Consider the following 8,770-nt stretch of genomic DNA (forward strand, 5'->3'; position numbering starts at 1 on the left):
GTCTTTTATCTCGTGACCATGGCTGATTACCCGCTCTCCATAGTATATGACGGACCTGGAGAGCGGGACATACAGCACCCTCATCGGGTGGCAGAGCCCATCCTCGGGCTGGGACACCTAACACTATACTAACCAGGACAAAACTGTTAATTATATCAACCCGTGCAGGAAAATCTACAGATGTCCAAGCTCTTCACCAGGAATGGTCTCGCCCATATGGAAAACCAAAATGTTCCGTGATTAACCCGCAGAATGGGTTGACCCGCCAGCTCCTCGGTGTCGTACTGACGGCCTGTGGGATGGAGTGCGACCTGTAATCTCTGTAAGTCATGAAGGTCTGGATAATGAGAGGCAGTACGGTACCGCAAGAACCTGTGGTGGGACATACATGGTTAGTAGCATTGCACAGATGTATCCGGTTTAGGTGCTAAGCAGTTGGGGGTCAAGTAATAAACCACAAAATTTAAGCTACAAAAAAACAACTTAAAGGGATATTCCCATCTGGGCCATTTATGGCCTATCACTAGAGTATGCCATTAATGTCATGTGCGGGTCTGACCTCTAGGACATGAAGTTACAGGAGAGCACACTGCACCATTCGCTGGTATGGGAGTTGCCAAGCGCTTGCTCGGGCTGGTTTCAGACGTCCAGTAGCAGTAAATGGAGAAGATGCTGCGCATGCACGCCATCCTCTCCGTTCACTTTGGTGCGCTGTTTTGGATATAGGTGCAGGACCCACACCTATAATGCCATAAATGTCCCAGATCAGAATACCACTCTAATGGGGTTGGCCCATCTCGCACATTGGTGGTATTTCACTAGGATGTGCCGCCAATGTCAAGTTCGGGACCCGCACCCGTCTCTAGAACGGGGCACAAGTGAAGGAGAGTGCACTGTGCATGCGTGACGTGCTCTCCATTCACTTCCATGGGAGTCCTAAAAAGAAGTGAGCCAGCTCATGCCGTTAGAAGTGAATGGTATTCTACGCTACTGATTATGAGATGGGAAACCCCTTTAACCCCTTAAGGACACAGGGCGTACATGTATTTTCGATCACTGCCGTGCGGCTGGCAGTGATCGGAACCCAGTGCCTGCTCAAATCATTGAGCAGGCACCTAGGCTAAATGCGCGGGGGGGTCCCGTGACCCCGCCCCTCATGTCGGCGATCACGGCAAACCGCAGGTCAATTCAGACCTGCGGTTTGCTGTGATTTCTGCAGTTTCTGATCGGACCGCGGGGATCAGAAACTTTAGTATTCCCCCCCCTGCACCCCAGAGTGATTTTATCCCGGTGGGAGGTGCAGGGGGAGGGGTGCGGCAGGCGGGATCGCTATCCCCCGCCCGCCTCCCCTTGTATAATCGTTGGCTTCTAGTGGGTATACCAGGGTGCCAGCACATTGCTGGCACCCTGGTATAAACGGCTGACATCTGTGCTGCGATGTCAGCCGTTTAACCCTTTCCATACCGCGGTCCATACCCTTTCCATACCTTTGCAGCCCCCCGATGGGAGAGGGAGAGAGCCCCCAGACAGCCCCCCTCCTTACCCTTCCCCGTCTGCGAAGTTCTGAACACTACTGAGCAGACGGGGAAGGTTCCCATGGCAACAGGACGCCGTCTCAGGCATCCTGCTGTCCATGGTGCTGAACAGATCTGTGCTAAAGGCATAGATCTGTTCAGACAAAGTGTAAAATACAGACATCAGACCCACTGGATCTTCAAGAACCAAGTGGGTCTGGGTCAAAAAGAAAGTGAAAAAAAGTGAAAATAAAGTAAAAATCAAAAAACACATCACTAATTAAAAAAATAAAATTCCCTACACATGTTTGGTATCGCCGCGTCCGTAACTACCTGATCTATAAAACGGTCATGTTACTTTACCCGAACGGTGAACGCCATAAAAATAAAAAACTATGATGAAATTGAAATTTTGCTCACCTTACTTCCCAAAAAAGGTAATAAAAAGTGATCAAAAAAGTTGTATGTACGCCAAAATTGTAACAATCAAACCATCATCTCATCCCGCAAAAATCATACCCTACCCAAGATAATCGCCCCAAAACTGAAAAAACTATTGCTCTTGGACTATGGAAACACTAAAACATGATTTTTTTTTTTTTGTTTCAAAAATGAAATCATTGTGTAAAACTTACATAAATAAAAGAAAAAGTATACATATTAGGTATCACTGCGTCCGTATCGACCGGCTCTATAAAAATATCACATGACCTAACCCCTCAGGTGACCACCGTAAAAAAAAAAAAAAAAAAAGTGTGAAAAAAGCTATTTTTTGTCATCTTACGTCACAAAAAGTGTAATAGCAAGCGATCAAAAAGTCATATGCACCCCAATAGTGCCAATAAAACCGTCATCTCATTCCGCAAAAAATGAGACCCTACTTAAGATAATCGCCCAAAAACTGAAAAAACTATGGCTCTTAGACTATGGAGACACTAAAACTTTTTTTGTTTTAAAAATTTATTCATTGTGTAAAACTTACATATTAGGTATCGCCGCGTCCGTGACAACCTGCTCTATGAAATTACCATATGATCTAACCTGTCAGATGAATGTTGTAAATAACAAAAAAAAAAAACGGTGCCAAAAAAGCTATTTATTGTTACCTTGCCGCACAAAAAGTGTAATATAGAGCAACCAAAAATCATATGTACCCTAAACTAGTACCAACAAAACTGCCACCCTATCCCGTAGTTTCTAAAATGGGGTCACTTTTTTGGAGTTTCCACTCTAGGGGTTCATCAGGGGGGCTTCAAATGGGACATGGTGTCAAAAAACCAGTCCAGCAAAATCTGCCTTCCAAAAACCGTATGGCATTCCTTTCCTTCTGCGCCCTGCCGTGTGCCCGTACAGCGGTTTACGACCACATATGGGGTGTTTCTGTAAACTACAGAATCAGAGCCATAAATAATGAGTTTTGTTTGGCTGTTAACCCTTTCTTTGTAACTGGGAAAAAAAAATATTAAAATGGAAAATCTGCCAAAAAAGTGAAATTTTGAAATTGTATCTCTATTTTCCATTAAATATTGTGCAACACCTAAAGGGTTAACAAACTTTGTAAAATCAGTTTTGAATACCTTGAGGGGTGTAGTTTCTTAGATGGGGTCACTTTTATGGCGTTTCTACTCTAGGGGTGCATCAGGGGGGCTTCAAATGGGACATGGTGTCAAAAAACCAGTCCAGCAAAACCTGCCTTCCAAAAACCAAACGGCGCACCTTTCACTCTACGCCCCGCTGTGTGGCCGTACAGTAGTTTACGGCAACATGTGGGGTGTTTCTGTAAACGGCAGAGTCAGGGCAATAAAGATACAGTCTTGTTTGGCTGTTAACCCTTGCTTTGTTAGTGGAAAAAATGGGTTAAAATGGAAATTTAGGCAAAAAAATGAAATTCTCAAATTTCATCCCCATTTGCCAATAACTCTTGTGCAACACCTAAAGGGTTAACGAAGTTTGTAAAATCAGTTTTGAATACCTTGAGGGGTGTAGTTTATAGAATGGGGTCATTTTTGGGCGGTTTCTATTATGTAAGCCTCGCAAAGTGACTTCAGAGCTGTAGTGGTCCCTAAAAATTGGGTTTTTGTAAATTTCTGAAAAATTTCAAGATTTGCTTCTAAACTTCTAAGCCTTGTAACATCCCCAAAAAATAAAATATCATTCCCAAAATAATTCAAACATGAAGTAGACATATGGGGAATGTAAAGTCATCACAATTTTTAGGGGTATTACTATGTATTACAGAAGTAGAGAAACTGAAACTTTGAAATTTGCAAATTTTTCTAAATTTTTGTTAAATTTGGTATTTTTTGCTGCAAAAAAAATATTTTTTTTGACTTCATTTTACCAGTGTCATGAAGTACAATATGTGACGAAAAAACAATCTCAGAACGGCCTGGATAAGTCAAAGCGTTTTAAAGTTATTAGCACTTAAAGTGACACTGGTCAGATTTGCAAAAAATGGCCAAGTCCTTAAAGCGAACCTTTCACCTCATTTTCACTTTATAAACTAGCAACAGTACCTTATAGATAATCTTCAGTGTGTTCTTATACATGTTAGTGCCGCTTTCCTGCGCTGTTTATTCTTGAAAAAATCGTCTTATAAAGTTCACATTTCCTGCTCCAACAGTCACGCAACAAGTCAAGGAGGTGTCCCTTCCCTCACCTCTGGCTGTACCTCCCCTGCCCTAACCCCCCCCCCCCTCTATGCTCTGTAATTGACAGCCGGCTCAGTCGCAGATGGCAAGTCTACAGTGATCACGTGGGGCACTTGGAGCCTGAAGATAGGGGAGCGCGCGCACGGGAGGGAGAGCAGACAGGCAGGCATCGCGTACGGCGCATGCGCGATTCTGTTACAGGATCGTGCTTGTGTCCGCAAGAAAGACGGGATCGCACGGCGAATGAGGAGGACGGCGCATGCGCAGGATTCACAAGCGCGGTCCCGGCGACTGAGCCGGCTGTCAATTACAGAGCATAGAGGCGGGGTTAGGGCAGGGGAGGTACAGCCAGAGGTGAGGGAAGGGATACCCCCTTGACTTGTTGCGTGACTGTTGGAGCAGGAAATGTGAACTTTATAAGACGATTTTTTCAAGAATAAACCGCGCAGGAAAGCGGCACTAACATGTATAAGAACACACTGAAGACAATCCTATAAGGTACTGTTGCTAGTTTATAAAGTGAAAATGAGGTGAAAGGTTCGCTTTAAGGTGAAATAGGGCTGAGTCCTTAAGGGGTTAAGAGCAGGTTTACATGAATTCTCATCTGCATTCTTCTCTTGATGGACATTTTTGATGACATTCTTATGGTTGCCGTGTCACTTGTGCAGGACGGTGCTACTGTCCAATGGAGGTCCCTTACTTAGGCTAGGGCTTCATGGCCATACAATTACTGAGTAAACGGAACGCAGCCTGGTGGCCATCGCAATACATCTGACCAGGTTAAAGGGATAACCCTATATTACCCTATAGATATGCTGGTGGTATGGTCTGATGATGGCGGCCACCTCTGGGGCCAGGATGCAGAACGGGGCTTAGCGGTTTCTCTTACTCCCATAAAAGTGAATGGATGGTAACTGTTAAGGTGAACATTATTAGGATCTGCTATTGTGACTCCTTTTTTTTCGCCCTCAAAAGCATTGAAAGTAGAGATCATATCTTATTGATTGTAATTGCATCATCTTGACTCCTGCAGCAGTGAAGGGCACTGGGCCCTAATTGGGTCTTCGGCCTCCTCGGTACAGCGGCCCCCGCACCTGTACAGGAGAGAAGCTGTTAAGTTACATATTCTGTGCTTCACTTCAGACCAAAATGGGATTTTGATGGCACTGAGGCGTAACACAGAGGAGAACTTAATAAGCTAGAAAGCCTTTTAATTTAAAGTTATAATGTGATTTGCTTCCCCGGATCCAAAATGCATTTTAAAAAGTAACTGCGGCATTTATGTGATGGATGGCATGCAGGCAGGTTGTTAACCCTTCACTTGCAGTGTGCCTCTTGGGTAATAGAAGATTTTTGGAAAAAATTTATTTAATTGGACTGTTGAGTTACTGCACTAAGTAACAGTAACTGAAATAATCGGGGTAAAGTGGAGCTGACATTTCTGTTGTGTTTATCACCAGCAGGAGCTCCTGTACATAAGACACAGCGGAGTCCTATTCTGACCACTTCCTACTTTTGATGCTGGCAGCGCATGACTCGTGAAGGAAGTCACATGTAATGACCTGGCTCGGGGGGGGTATATAAGAGGTGTGATAGACTGTCTGCACACATATCCCTCAGTGGGTATATAAGGGGTGATAGGCTGTCTGCACACATATCCCTCGGGGGGTATATATGGTGTGATAGGCTGTCTGCACACATATCCCTCGGGGGGTATATAAGGGATGATAGGCTGTCTGTACACATATCACTCGGGGGGCATATATGATGTGATAGGCTGTCTGCACACATATCCCTGGGTGGGTATATAAGGGTGTGATAGGCTGTCTGCACACATATCCCTCGGGGGGGGTATATAAGGGGTGTGATAGGCTGTCTGCACACATATCCCTCGGGGGGGGGGTATATAAGGGGTGTGATAGGCTGTCTGCACACATATCCCTCGGTGAGTATATAAGGGGCTGAGACTGTACACATATCCCTCAGGGGGTATATGAGGTGTGTGATAAGCTGTCTGTACACATATCCCTTGGGGGTATATGAGGTGTGTGATAGGCTGTCTGCACACATATCCCTCGGTGGGTATATAAGGGGCTGAGACTGTACACATATCCCTCAGGGGGTATATAAGGTGTGTGATAGGCTGTCTGCACACATATCCCTCGGGGGGTATATAAGGGCTGAGACTGTACACATATCCCTCAGGGGGTATATAAGGTGTGTGATAGGCTGTCTGCACACATATCCCTCGGTGGGTATATAAGGGGGGGTGATAGGCTGTCTGCACACATATACCTCGGGGGGTATATAAGGTGTGATAGGCTGTCTGCACACATATCCCTCGGGGGGGGGGTATATAAGGGTGTGATAGGCTGTCTGCACAGATATACCTCGGGGGGTATATAAGGGGTGATAGGCTGTCTGCACACATATCCCTCGGGGGGGGGTATATAAGGGTGTGATAGGCTGTCTGCACACATATCCCTCGGGGGGTATATAAGGGGTGATAGGCTGTCTGCACACATATCCCTCGGGGGGGTATTTAAGGGGTGTGATAGGCTGTCTGCACACATAGCCCTCGGTGGGTATATAAGGGGCTGAGACTGTACACATATCCCTCGGGGGGGTATATGAGGTGTGTGATAAGCTGGGGGGCTGAGACTGTACACATATACCTTGGTGGGTATATAAGGGGCTGAGACTGTACACATATCCCTCAGGGGGTATATGAGGTGTGTGATAAGCTGTCTGCACACATATCCCTCGGGGGGGTATATAAGGGGTGTGATAGGCTGTCTGCACACATATCCCTCGGTGAGTATATAAGGGGCTGAGACTGTACACATATCCCTCAGGGGGTATATGAGGTGTGTGATAAGGTGTCTGTACACATATCCCTTGGGGGTATATAAGGTGTGTGATAGGCTGTCTGCACACATATCCCTCGGGGGGTATATAAGGGCTGAGACTGTACACATATCCCTCAGGGGGTATATAAGGTGTGTGATAGGCTGTCTGCACACATATCCCTCGGTGGGTATATAAGGGGTGATAGGCTGTCTGCACACATATACCTCGGGGGGTATATAAGGGGGGTGATAGGCTGTCTGCACACATATACCTCGGGGGGTATATAAGGGGTGATAGGCTGTCTGCACACATATCCCTCGGGGGGTATATAAGGGGTGTGATAGGCTGTCTGGACACATATCCCTCGGTGGGTATATAAGGGGTGAGACTGTACACATATACCTTGGTGGGTATATAAGGGGTGTGATAGGCTGTCTGCACACATAGTTTTATGGGTTTTCTCCCTATGACATTCTCTGTGGAAAAACTGACCTGTGTCCTTCATTCTCTGGGTCAGTACAATTACAACAATACCACATACCACCGGCCCATAAGACGCACCTAGGTTTTTGAGGAGGAAAATAAGAAGAATTTTTTTTTAACTAATGGTAACCTGTGAATGACACTATTATGGGGGATCTGTGGATGATGCACTGTTATGGGGGCATCTGTGGATGGCATAACATTGCTATGGTGGGGGGGGATCTGTGGATGACAGATAAATAGCATCTTATGCTATGTGTCATCCACAGATCCCCCCCCCCCACCATAACAGTGTCCCTGTGTATTGTGAATGACCCCCAATACAGGGGGTGGGAGCTGGCATCTACAGTAGTTTTGTAATGGCAGCGGGGCCCAGTGCAGTCATTGTATTCTATTGCACCGGGCCCCGCTCACTGTACTAATCGTATCTAACTGCAGGCAATGTTTAACTATAGAATATCTTCAATCCAGCAGCCAGTACTTACGTCCTCAGCAGGCAGGAGGCTGGGCGGGCACTGGCAGCGCAACTCACTACGTCACGTGCCCGCGCCGCCTGCTTCATTCATAAAGTGGGCGGAGCAGGCGCGTGACTTAGTGAGTTACGCTGCTGGTGCCCGCCCAGCCTCCTGCCTGCTACGGACGTAAGTACAGGCTGCTGGATTGAAGATATTCTATAGTTAAACATTGCCTGCAGTTAGATACGATTAGTACAGTGAGCGGGGCCCGGTGCAATAGAATACAATGACTGCACTGGGCCCCGCTGCCATTACCAAACAAGATGCCAGCCACTCCTCGCTGATACACCTCCGACCGCGCTGTATCAGTGTAAACGGCAGCATTTTCCCCATAAGACGCTCTGCCATTTTTCCCCGGCGCCTCCACAACGGCATTCTCAGGAGGGTGTCTCCGCCCCCAGGACAGGAAACAACGAGGAAGCACAGGATTCAAGGAGCCTCCTCCCCTTACCTTACCAGTCGTTGTTTCCTGTCCTCGGACGTGCGTGGAAGCCACTCCTGGAGTTATCCAGGAATTTGGATATCGCACCAGTCTGGTCCTTTCCCTGTTGTTCAGGAGGGCTGGTGCAGGGATTGGGGGCCCCGGGGACGCATTGCCTCCCTTCCTCGATCCTCTGGAGTAAGTCCTGATCTCAGGCATCCCCGGGCTTGCGAGTCCGCCGGAACTCGCGCGGGATCAGGCGTCGTGACGTCACCGGTACGAGATCTCCTTGGGCAAGAGATTCTCGCGGGAAGACTGCTCCTGTGCGCGGCGGGA

The sequence above is a fragment of the Bufo bufo genome, chromosome 7 (genome assembly GCF_905171765.1).
Source record: "Bufo bufo chromosome 7, aBufBuf1.1, whole genome shotgun sequence".
In the NCBI taxonomy this organism is placed as follows: Eukaryota; Metazoa; Chordata; class Amphibia; order Anura; family Bufonidae; genus Bufo; species Bufo bufo.